This window comes from Dermacentor andersoni, chromosome 5 (assembly GCF_023375885.2).
Source record: "Dermacentor andersoni chromosome 5, qqDerAnde1_hic_scaffold, whole genome shotgun sequence".
In the NCBI taxonomy this organism is placed as follows: Eukaryota; Metazoa; Arthropoda; class Arachnida; order Ixodida; family Ixodidae; genus Dermacentor; species Dermacentor andersoni.
The window spans coordinates 176,050,466-176,064,014 of NC_092818.1; the positions used below are offsets into that span (position 1 = coordinate 176,050,466).

Below are 13,549 nucleotides of genomic sequence, written 5' to 3' on the forward strand. Positions count from 1 at the left end.
TCTAGGCTGCCATCCTTCTTTTGCTCGGCTATCAAAGCCGACCGGCTGACTTTTAGCAACCTATTAAGTCCGTCTGACGTAGGCGCGATGAGCAAATCTGCAGATAGCTCTTCTAACTTTCCCGCATCGGGAATTTCCTCCCCATTATCTGGTGCCTTTGACGCTACAGGCTTAATTTTATTCAGTTCGGGCGTGCTCTGAATATCAGCTTGCTGCACCTCTGACCCTTTCTCATCGTTCGACAACGTCGACCCCGCAACTACCGCCTTTGCAGCGAGCTCCCGAACCTTCGATCTGGTTAAGGCCTGAACGCTAGCCTCACAAAACAAAAGCCCCTTCTCGCGCAGGAGGTGATCGGACCTGTTCGAAAATAGGTACGGGTACTGGGGGGCAGCATAGATGACACTGCGGCCTCCGTCTCAAGCGCTCCGAAAGGTCCTTCAATAAGCACTTTTGCTACGGGCAGACACACGCTACGAGCTTCCACGGCTTGCTTGATCCATGCGCACTCGCCCGTGAACATATCGGGTTCTACGTAAGAGGGGTGAACTACATCCATTGTAGCTGCCGAATCGCGAAGCACTCGGCACTCTTTCCCGTTCACGAGGAGGTCTCGCATGTAAGGCTCGAGAAGCTTCAGGTTCTCGTCAGTGCTGCATAATGACAAAAACACGACTCTTGTTTTTGTTTCCGGACACTGCGCCGAAAAGTGACCCGGCTTCTGGCACGTATAACACACGCGCGCTTGCCTCGTCTCGAACCGCTTTCTGCGTTCGGCTTCGGCTGCCGCCGTCTCCTTAGGTTCGGTCGGACTGCTTTCACTCGCATCCGCACTACGTGTGTTCCCCCTTGCTCTCATGGGCGTGAACTTCGGCCTCTCAAACTTGGAGCCAAATTCACCCTTTTGACCGTCCTTAGCTCCACGAGCCCGACGCGTCACAAACTCTTCGGCTAGCTCAGCGGCTCTAGCCACCGTACTAACGTCTGGCCTATCCAAGACCCAGTACCGCACGTTCTCAGGTAACCGACTATAAAACTGTTATGTTATGCCACATAATGGTACGAACACAAAGGGCTCCTTTGCGCGTTGAACTCAGTTAAAAGAAGCGTATACACATACATTTATTTTCCGTATACTGCTTTATCACGTGCAGAGTCCACTGTAATGCATACTCCCAGTGGTTTATTTTCCTTGACCTTAAAGTCAACTGCAACAATAATTTTTCTTTTTTGTATTATGGATCTCAAAGTCGTTTATATTGCGCATTCATCTAAGCATTCGTCACGTTCGCAAGAAGTCGTCCGCACTCGCCATCCGTGGTATCCAACGAACTGGTTGTACTATGCCTGTGCTTGCCGCTTGTAAAGTCAGAAGCAGCGCTAGGGCTTTGACCGAAGAGATCAGAGACCGGTGATAGCGGGTATTAAAATGACAATTGTTCTCAGACATGTCTTCTAGTCGTATGGCTACGTACTTCCAAGTCTCTGTAACGAAATAGCCCGTGGTACCTAACATTAATTTTCAAAGTGCTGCATAAAATGAAGCACGCCTTGAGTCCGCTGCAAAAGAAAGTTATTTCTCCATGACCGACTGCTTTCGCTACGTCTTATTTTTTTAGGCACCTATCGGGGAACCCGCCAGTTCAGTCGCGCAACAGAATCTACGGCTGTGAAGGTGACAAAACCGAAGCGTCCCGAACTACCACGACAGACAACCAGAGGCGGAGATCTACAAGAGACGGAGAAGGCTGTCACCAACGGGACAACAGATAAGGGTGCGACCGATGCGACAAGATTAAATATTCATAGTACGCTCGACTATTTATGAAGATGTTTGCGTTAACCTCTGCTACATCATACCATTCTCATTTACTAGTGTTACATTGTTTTTTTTCTCAACAGTAAGGTTTCTTCTATTGCGAATTTCTGTTTGGCTTCCGTGCTATCCTAGTGACATATAAATTTATCTCATCTCTGGCTGGGTATAATGAATCGAAACTCAAAATTCAAGCTCCTTAATCTTATTTAGGCCAGTTTCGCGGCACTGGAATGGCTGCACTTTTGTGCACCGGCACAATTGTATTGATCCCCGCGGCAAGCGTCATTATCGCACTCGCTCGTGCCTTTTATAATTTTGAGTACACGTTATTAGAAGGAAGGTTAAAATGAATTCATTTGAACAATCATAATTGCTCCATGTTCTCTACGCGAACAGGCATACATTTACTTATGTCACAACGCTTCCACTGCCTATGCGTCCGTCCGTCCGTCCGTCGGTCTGTCAGACAAGCCGTCGTTAGGCCTTCTCTAAGTGGGAACCTCTGCCGAGACGAATGCGTGTTAGTAGCCTGCTCTGCAGCCTTCGTTGATGTTTTTTCTCATTCCCAGATAGTGGCACTGCGAGTGGCCTAGCAGAGCGCACCGAGAAGATTTCGCATGAAGATGTGACTGGACAATTTTCTAAAGCTGACGAGAAGGCCACCAGCGAAGGGCATTCCCAGCAGCCCTTGTTCGACGACATCAAAACCTACAAACCGGTACGAGCAGACACAATTTTATGTTACGACCTGATACAGTGGCAAGAATCCGAATTTAGAAGAACAGAAAAAAGAAAGAAAGAAACCACAGCATCCAGATATGCACAATTAAGTATTGCTTTTATGTAGAAAATAAATAGTTGAACCAAATTGTAGAATATGCCGCACAGTTCACGAACGTGGTAATGTGCCTTAATTACGCTTTTTTTTTCACTTTTCAAGGTTCCTCTACAGGTATTTTTTTTATCCCTCCAGTTCCTTCTGTCGTGCCACAGGATTTAGTTTTTCTGTTACTACGAGTGATAAAGCCCAATCTCAAGTATATTATTGGCGTCTTTTTTTAGACATGTAACCATGAACACGTTCCCGTTAAGTTACACTCCTCCCTGCCAATTCCATCGTCGGTACAATGCTTGCGTCAGGGAAAGCCACAAGAAAATTCGACAACTCCATACCCGGCGAGGTTTAATTTTCCAACTTCTGAAGCTGAAGCCCACAAGCACGATTCTTGGTCCCCAATACAGAGGGTGTTTCGGCGAACACTTTCAAATTTGTTTAAAAGTTCCCTGTGGCAGATAGCGCAATTCTAGCCCATGAGCTGGTCTACTCGAAGATGGGGACAATAAATGCGCAAACAAAGTGAAATGAATTCTCGACTAATTAACAAAGGTTCACTAATTAATTCTTTAAGTATTTACTTAAAGACTTAATTAAAGACATTGTAACTTACGATTTCTAGCGGGTGAGACTGCAAGGCATACCACCTGAAACGAATTATGTGGATGACACTATTTGCGAGATATGCACTGTCAAGCCTGCGGTGAAAATACGCTGTCCTTCCATTTACTTTCTTAAAACGTCGTTTGATGCATTGGAGCACGAAAGTAAATGGAACGCCAAAGAATTTCTCCGCAAAGTTCGGGAATTAGTATCTCAAAACTGGTGTCATTCTGAGAATTCGTAGGAAGTCGATAATTCCACCCGGCTATAATTCATAAATTGCAATATGTGACATAAATTACTGATGAACTTATTTAGTGAATTTTTGTTATTCAGTTGATTAGTCATTTAAGTTTTTTGCGAAAGTATGTCCACATGTTGGAGGAGACCAGCTCACGGACTAGAATTGTGTTATCTGCCACAAGAAATAAAAAAAAAATTTGAAAGTGTTCGCTACAACAACCTGTATGTGAAGTATAGGATTGGACTATGGGGTGAACTTATTACCTGAGCAATCCGAGATGCATGCCATGCGATGCCGTCGCCTACCCTGTTGCATTCAAGTTACTTTAAATGTGCTACGTGGGAGACTGGAATATTAGAGGTGGCCTTTTCTGCGCCAAATATTAAGTAAGCACACTATATCTCTGTATCCTGTGAAGTATGGCACTAATCATGGTAGCGTGGTATTTATCAAAATGTGTTTTTTTTTCTTTTTTTTCAGAAAGCAAACTTAAAATGCGACTGCAATAGGTGTTTCGATCTTCTGTTATTCTTTATTCCTGTATATCTAATTTTATTTCCTGATCATATTCTTCAACTTCTCCCTTGGTTCCCGTTCCTCCTTACTAAAATGTCGAGTAGTAGGGTAGAAAACATCAGTTCAGGACAATCATTTAGCTTTATCTCTGCTAATAAATGTATCGCTTCCTCTCCATTCTGCAGCTACAGGTTATAACAACGAAGTATTCGTCAATGCTTCATCGTTGTCTTATGGCACCAGTGACACCAACAGGACTTTTTCGGGTGAGACGTATGCTGGAACGACCAGGGACGGCTCCATCAGCGTCACGGTGATTGGTGAGGTTACAAGTGTATGCCAAAGATAGCCAAGTGTCACAAGATGGTTTCGGATATTTTTTTAGCATTGCCGAATCGCATATATATATATATATATATATATATATATATATATATATATATATATATATATATATATATATATATAATTTATTTGTTTATTTATTCATTTAAAGATACCTTACAGGCCCCTAGAGGCATTGTGCAAGGGGGGAGAGTGCACTCAAAGATTATACAATAATTAAAATACATATGTGAATATATAAACACAAAATACCGTGAAAGGAATGCGCTAACATGCAGTAATGTGGTGTTCAAACTTGTACAAAAGACAAACCGAATCCTTTTGAATGCTTCGTATATATGGCATTGAAATACTCGGGCATTAGCCGTATTGAGGGTGCGTCCGTAGAAACTACACAATCTTATTTAGCGTAGCCTTGTAAAAATATGACTCGTAATATCCGTTAGATGTAACGTTAATAAATTCTATGCTCCTGTCCAGCATACGATTGACAACTATATGGACGTAATATCGTAGAATTGAACATCGAGTGAAACATATAGCGGGAAATGCGAAGGGCATCTCATTATTTGTCCACTATAAATGCTATCATACCCGACCAAAAACAAGAGTGTCCTCGAGAACTGTATAGATCGCCTCGGTTGACATGGAAACAATCCGCCTTTTCGCTCATGTTCAATAAATGTGCAACTGCACTGCACTTTAGGATGCATATATATGCGTGTCGGTGTCCGTCGCTAAGCGCACACACATTGCTACAATATACATGCTTGGCGTTCCTTACTGACCACTGCTCAGGTGGCCCTCCGACATTCAAATTGGTTGGCGTGGTAATGAGGCAACTGCCGTCCGTACATGGACACATACTTTTAGCACAGTGGTCGCACAACTGTACAAGCAATTATGGGAACAGCCACAAGTGCATGTAATTGAATTCGCTGCAGGCTTAAGTTTCATAGGCTCAGAGGTCACCACTTTTATCATTGTCTGTTTACCATGCAGACACATACTGGCCAATGGACACCAACAAATCCGCGGTGGAAGAGAAAGATGACCCAGGGCCGTCGTCTTTGCCGAATGTGGTCAACAAAACTACCACGGTTGGAAGTTTCGAAAGACGATCGAGTGACAGCAGTATCCCAGCAGCAAATGGTAGGCTTGTACGTAAAATGTAGAGACCTTAGTTTGCTTTCATTTATTTCGGTATTGACCACTGCAACAGCCTTAATTTTCACGCCGCACTGGTTGATTAAGGACTCATGTTGGTCCGAAACATCGCCTACTGCTAGCCGAGCCATACTACGTAAAAATCCCTGGTCTTCGTATAAAGCATCACATGTGGTGGTAAGGGGCTGCTCAGGTGCTTAAGAACGGAGTTTTTAGATTGGAGCGGTGCAAAAATTGAAGCTTTTGTCCGACTGCCCACTTCTCTGCTCCAGAATTGGTCCTTGTAAATTCACTATAATGATTACTGTCCATAAAAAGGTACCTCAACAAATCAGCTAGAAAGCGAAACAATAAATGAACGAGCGAACAAAACAACAAACAAGCGAACGAACGAACGAATGAACAAACGAACAAGAAAATTGCCTTCAATTACTTTCTCACACTTGCCGATGCGTGGTAATACTGACACGTGTACTTGTATATCCGGTGACCGGTGACGCTGGAAACTTCGTGCAGTCATGTATAAAAGACGACGCGCTTTACTAGCACATCAGATTTTCTACGGTCGCCGACTTTGCTCCTCGCTATCGTTGTGCATTGTGTGTTACTTGTTTTGCTGGGCAGGAGTTCGCCCAGTGATGTGTTAAACTTGTAACTCACAGTTTTGACACTGCATCATTCTTCAACGTCACTACAACGTGACAATACGAAGAAACACACTTTCTAGCGCTGAATGTGCCGGTACTACGAAACAATTTGAGCCTGAATTCACAAGACTTCTCAGGCAAGAGTGTTACCTCATTGGCCGGAGTTCGCGCCCCGATCAGACATGATACCGATCATCTTCATAACGAGACAAGCACCGCGGCGATTACCAATAAGCGACGACATGCACTTACGAAGCCTTTTGTTCTGACGAACCATGCAGCGGGAACGATCAGAAAATGAGAGATCTCGCTGAAGTAGCCGAAGCACATCGCATTGCAACTGCGTATCGCGTTGCAATGCGTATTACCTCGTTGATTGTCTGGATTGTTGTTTTCGCAGACACAAATGCGCCATTTGCCCCATACGAGCTCACGGCCAAAGCAGTGCCGCGTGAGGCGCCCACGTCGACCACCCGCGCCATTACTCAAGCCGCCGAGGGCGAAGCTTTCGAAACAGGACTAGACGACGGCTTCTATGGAACGACAGGTACTACGGAGTACGAATGCGTACATGGTCTGGAAATCTTGATGAGAAGCATTGTGAGATCCTACCCCGGGTTTTCTTTTTACGTCCAGTGAGGTAGCCGGAATCGCAGCCTCATTAATGATGTAGAAATTGTGGTCAATGTAACGCGCCTGGTGAAATTAATGTTTAGTGCAGCCCCCGTGATACATTTCAATTAATTTCAATTGCCATGTGAAGAGACATATTAGGTGTGAGATCTTATTTTAGTATCCGCAGGAAATTGTTCACGTTCCTCTCACGTCGGTGAAATCTTGTGTCATGCTTTGCGGTGAAGCGCCATGTAACTGCTTTTCTTTTGCACCACGTTTTACCTGCTATGCAAGAGGCAAAACACGGAGACCCTCCGCCACGTGACCGACTCACGTTGTCTCTGTTTAAGATTACACGGTGTCCAGGATCTGATCACATTTCATTATATTATCTGCAGCAGGATATGCAGAACGTCACACAAGAAAGCTATCACTGACTTTGACAATAATATTCGATGGTTCCTGCCATAGCGTTTTTTTTTTTTTCATTATTGTACGCCACGGACGCACCCTGCCTACATGGCACGAGGGAAAAGCAAGTTCGTTCGTGTAAGCTATAGCACTTTGAGACGCTTGGCAGTGCGCCGCGTCTTATAGCTGAGAGCGCCAGCTTCCTCCAACTTACACTCGTGGTAACTAACACTTTGAGACGGTATGTGCCATGGCGCCCCCCATGGTTGGCATCGCCTTTGGGATAGGCCGATATCGACCGATGCGCAACATCCAGCAGGTGTTTCTTCTATTTTAGTGGCACGTTGGGCATGGGAGTTTCTCCTATAGTCTGTCTCCGAGCTGATGTATCGTGTTTTGCGCTCGATGTGACGTCACGCATTTCCTCAATCCTAGCCTTCACGATGCGTCCGCAAAACCTGTTCTATGGAGGTGTTTGAAAGTTAAAAGGTGACAACAAAGGCTGTTTTCATCCTTCTCCTTGTAAACATCAGATGACGCGCCCAGTTCAGCGCGCTGTGTGCATGTGTGCCTTCGCGTACACGTGCTCAAGATGGCGCTACGCGTTACGCTATACTTGGCGTTGGATATGTTCACGTGACAATCGTGCTGTTTAAAATCAAGCGCTTAAAGGGGACGCTTCTGTCTGCTACAACTGGCACCTGAGCGAGATCCAACAGCGGAAGTAGGCACAAACAGAAACATTAAAACATTTATTCACCTGCATTGTGTGGCAAATGCTTTGCAGTAATATATATTACATGGGGTTTACGTATTTCCTTTTTCGGCACTTTCCTTACTTATACCTCTCGGAGTTCGGCATGGGTTGGTCGGTCGGGTTATTGTCAAGTAAGCTCAGCGTGACTTGAACAGAAGCTATCGCTTAATTAAATAATGCGTCCGATTGTAGAATTCGGACCAGGGTCCATAGACACATCGCCAGGGACGCATTGTGTGTCTCTTCGTTGTTCGACGTCCTTTCTTTGCGCGCGCATAAGTCTCTAACGAATCATGTACAAACAACTCGCCCAAAAGTAACGCTTCTGAAGACACAATAGCCTGATGCTGTAGCCGCTCTACCTTTGGCTAATTAAGTTCTTAGAAACTCGCGAATGCGTGTAAATATGGCTTCTATAAATTGTATTGACTAGAGAACGCACGCTAATTACTGGGCGACAGTATAGGGATCTTTCATATGCATGTCTTGCAGTTGAGCGTGCACGTGTGTATGAAGGCTCCCTAGTGCAACAGTTGGACGTCTACATTGCAAGTGTTGTCTGCATATAGGCTCCTTAGATGACAGTTGTATGATCTAGCATTACGGAGAATATTTAGATGGCTCGAGATTAAGTGAATCATTTTCACACTAATGCTACTCTTCCCTCGTGGTAGAGAGCCCTTGCAGGCATTGCAAACGCTTATTTATGCTTGTGAAGCGATAACTAGGGACAGGTTTAGCGCGATTATTGGACCAAGAGTGCTTCGTTTACGTCGATTCGCAGAGTGCGTGGGATTTGTATGATCCTTATTTTTAAGACGTACACGTCTCGTAACGGAGCCAGTTCATTTAATGAAGACGAGCCGTCGCGGCAACTTAGCATCACCTTTTTCGTTTCACCCAGCAGAGGAGCCACGACGGGAGGGCCGCATGGGTGGCGAAGTACGCGCCACCAATCGACTGCTGTGCACAGCCGGGAGCAGAGCTTCCTCGGAGGAGATGCTGCCGCCGGACGGACTCTGCGACCTGATGTTCTACACGGATGTCGTGTGGCAGGACGGAGCGCTGCGCGGTGCCCAGAACAAGGAGAGCTGGGAAGCTTTCCAGGCTGCTGCCGAAGCAGCCACGAGAAGCGGACACGGACTGTCAGTCGATTACGGGTACAGGCGCTTTTCACCGACTAGTATGTTCACTAGGAAAGATGCGGCGCATCCGGGGCGCCGAGCCATTTCTTGCTTGAAGACAAGTTCCGTTCGCCTAGCGGTGGTTAGCGGCAGCCGCGTTCCGGTAACGTGGAAAGCAAAAACACTCCTGTATTAGATACAGTTGCACAATAAAGAACACCAGGACGTCGAAATCGGTAATAATTATGTGGGCACCATATGCAGCCCCTCAGTCCATGTGTTACTTTGAAAAATTAAACGACAAGTTATTTGATGTTATGGCCTGCCACAAACAAATGTGCGCTGTGTATTCGCTCGTTCAGTGAGATACCACTCCAGCACAACCCCTACCCAAATATTCGTTCCTGCAGTGAATTCTCTAGAGCCCAGAGGTGAATTCGCTCTATCATATATCCGAAGATAAATTCAATTCAAAGGAGTCAATATAATTACTGTCACGTATACAGCAGTTCTGGGTAGCAGGCCTACTTGTTCGAATCCTTAGTACAACCCTAAATGAAGTTAACGTACAAATATGCGCTCAACCCAATTTGCTTATTGTCCTGTATACGTACAGACATACGTAGGTATGCCTGCTTCCTGGTTAGTGCACTGACAGTTGTGCCACTCTAAAATAGATTTTCGAGAGAAAAGCTCATCATCTCGGTTTTTGGGAGGACAGTGAAGAATAATCGCAAAAACATGTAGAAACTCGAAATGTTTACGCTACTTCGTTGTAGCTCCTGTTCTGTAATGCACCATGTGACCGTTTACGTCAAACAAATGTTTCGCTTTGGCAGTAGATTTCTGTGAGAATTTCGTATGAAAGGGGAAGCTTCAGGGAAGGAACCACATAGCTCGGCAAAAACAATTTGCACTCGTTAATGTTCGTGCATGCTTTCTTATTTCGTTCCCTAACGTAAATGAATCTTATTTTCTAGGTCGAGATATCTTATTTCTTTTTGTGTGGTAAGCTAGATATAACCTGCTCTGGTAACGGGAACTAATATTTGGTGTCACTGATCGGTAAGATAATATAAACTCGCTCAGACTCACTCACAAGTCAAATGTTTTCCTTAGGGTCTTGCTCGGACTCATGAATCACCAAAATTTTACTCATTCAGCCTCATTCGCGCTTAGTCTCACCGCATTTCTAATCAGCCGGCTCACTCGGACTCAAATTCACCTGAATTCTACTCAGCCGGGATTAAATCGGATTCAGACTCGCCGGCACTTTACTGACTAGGGCTCACTCGGACTCACGGGTCGATCCGAGTCTGAGCGAGTTTCAAATCAAATTAAATCACATTTTATTCTCCAGCAAGTATCTGGATGGTCACCTGGGCTAAAAGCTGTACGAACAGCTTGACGAAGGCCCGGGAAACCATTACATGGCAGCAGCAGACAGAAGGAAATAACAATAGCAATACAGAAGTAGTCATGAAATCAAATCAAGTACAGCAATCAAGTACAGCATCAAATCAAGTACAGCAATAACACAGTTTGCTGACCTATGCTCGGAGTCGTACTACTCCATGGTCGCTTTGGGTGTGTCTTACTCTTGAAACTTTATTTTTTTGCCATCATCTTACTTATCTGTGCAGAAGAGCCAATGACCTTTTCGGGAGCCTCACTACACCTCTGGGTCGGCAGAAGCTACGCGAGCTGTTTTTCAAGAACGTCGTCCACTACGGCATATTGAAAGCAACGGGAACGGTGGCGCAGCTCCTTGAAGATATGCATGGAAAGCTAACACTGCTGAAGGTATCACTAATAAATTATTTTGGTAGTATTACCGTTTTGTGGCCTCATAGGGAGGCCTTGGTATCAGCGGACAGGTTTCAAAGACGGAGTACTGTTTCGAAAAACCGAGTACTTTTGCGTTTTGCCTGCGAACTGAATGCAGCGGAGCTTGTTTTGTTTTGTTTTTTTATCATTCCTTGTCACCTACACTGCTGATAAAATAAACTGCAATACTGCCACTAGGCTAATAGTGATGACAGTATACTTCTTTGCACTGCATACGTCGTAACAGCCGAACGATTCTCATCTTCGGCGTCAATCGGCAGACGCCGACAGGCAAGCTTCCCAGAGATACTACAGATATATGTGCAGAGGTTGTATTACACTGTATGTAGCATAAGTTGCCAAACTTTGCGCCGACTGGGCGTAAAAAAACTGCACAGTTTAATATCTCTAATTCTGTGTACCCAATTAGCGCTAACACCAGTTAACAGCCTCAGACTGCTCGATACCTTATTTTCACGTGATCTTCTGGGCAACTCTGGTGCACCTCAAAAAGACTGAGCGGATTCCAGTGTTCCGTGATGAACGAGGATGAAAGGGCTTCGCCGAAACGGCTGCGTACATAAGCTTCCTCGCAGCGTTTACTGCAAGGTTCGAGGGCAGTCCTCCACATAGAACTGCGACTGTGCGGCCCCTTTGGGCTCACGTCGCTCTCGTACGCTGGTGTGACTAGAGTGTAGGGAGGTTGCCAAATGTCAAGAGAGGGTGTACGTACTGCAAAAACGAGTACAGTGTCTACAACGAAAGTACCGCCACGACACATGTCTGCACCGTTGGCAAGCATGGCAACATATGCGACAGATGTTACACTGTTTTGCGCATGTGGCGCAACTTTATAGTTCAGTGCACGGGAAACCTAGTTTACAGCGATTTCTAAACTGCGCCTGGCTGACGTGGCTGTAAAGGGGAAAGAAGGCTGTTGTGCCTACACAGGGAGCCGAGTAAGGTGATGAGATGGGCGTGGTGGTTTGGATTCGTTGTAACGTATGAAACTGTTGTTTCTTTGAGCTGTTTCACACGTGAAAAAGACTAACAACCGAGGGGGGTTCTTGCTTGCACGGTGCGTTCAGCCATACGTTAGCACATCTAAAGCGTTATTCGTACCCTGACATATACATGCGTAGGTCCTGTTTTTAACACACAGCGAACGCGCCGATGTCTCCACACTGAGCGAGCAATTGCGAGTTTCGTGGCCACTAGGTCATTTATAGTAACATACAGGGTGTCCCAGCTAACATCAGCCCGAGTTTAAAAATATGCCGATGCACTCTTAAGACGACAGGCCGAAAAGTATTTTGGTGTCTATTGTATGTAGTAAGCCACACTATTTTTCTATTCTGCTTTGTCGCATAATTAGTCAAGGGTAATTAACCAGCTTCTGAAGCAACAAAGTTAGGCAATAAATTCCAATTAGAAAGTTTTAGAGTGGTTTGCAAAACGTCCGAATAAACAGTTTCTAACTTTTATCTATTAAGTTTTAGTTTTCTTTTGGCGTACTGTTGATGCCCGCGAACTACAAAAGAAAGTACCACGTGACATGCCCCCTTGAGCGCCGGGATGGCAGTGCTCCCAAACGTTCCGCGTACAAACGAACATAGCATTTAGGAGGGTTTGCTTCCCCAACATGGCAGCGACGCAGGCGTTGGCTGTGCTATTGACAGCAGCATCCGTTATCTCTCATACTGCGATAATGATAGCCCTGTCGTCTTTTAGGCGGCGAAAAAAATCGCATGCTGCCTAAAGTCACGCCAACCTAAGCTTCTGACATGACAGCTTGCGACCGTAAACTACGCTTTCATCACTGGTTATTGAAAGTCAGTTTCAAGAAGGGCGTTGAGACCTCAACCGAAGTTTGCTGCCGAAGTGAGCTGAAGGGTACCGAAAGTGTACAACATCATTAAGTTCTGGGGAAAGGGGAAAACGTGGAAATAATGGCTACTTGTTTGACTTGAAGCGGGCAGGTTAAACATCGTCATCAAATTAAATTATGGGGTTTTACGTGCCAAAACCAATTTCTAATTATGAGGCACGCCGTAGTGGAGGGCTCCGGAAATTTTGACCATCTGGGATTTTTTAACGTGCACCTAAATCTAAGTACACGGGTGTTTTCGCATTTCGGCCCTATTGAAATGCGGCCGCCATGGCCGGGATTAGCATCCCGCGACCTCGTGCTCAGCAGCCCAGCACCAAAGCCACTGAGCAACCACGGCGGGTAAACAGCGCCATGTCGGACCATATGTTCTCATTCCCTTCTGATACCGGATGTCTGTGGGTGTCCTGACCACAAACAACTTCTGCGGTGAAACATTATCGTCATATGGTATTGAAGTATCTGTAAGTTGGTTATTTTACACTGCTCATAAAGTTCAGTACAAGATGGTTACAATCAGTGATTGTAACCATCACTAATCAACCCTGATTGAACTCCCTGAGTGAACTCCCTTACGCCCTTGCGAATTTTTGCAGGCGCTGAAGCAGCTCCAAGAAAAGTTCATGTCCGAGGCCCCAATGACGAAGCCGAGGCTGGGCATTGCTCTCGGCGTCAGATTCACCACTTACGACAGCCCTGACGACAGCAAGCTTCATTCTGCAGCAATGACAGCTATGTCCAAGTAGGCATT

At 45.4% G+C, this 13,549-nt stretch overlaps 1 protein-coding gene across 1 annotated transcript in view; it reads right to left on the reverse strand.

The window, feature by feature from the left end:
- Positions 1-13,549, reverse strand: part of LOC129385158 (uncharacterized) — a 65,361-nt gene that overhangs the window by 8,395 nt on the left and 43,417 nt on the right. The gene's annotated exons all lie outside the window — the stretch shown is intronic.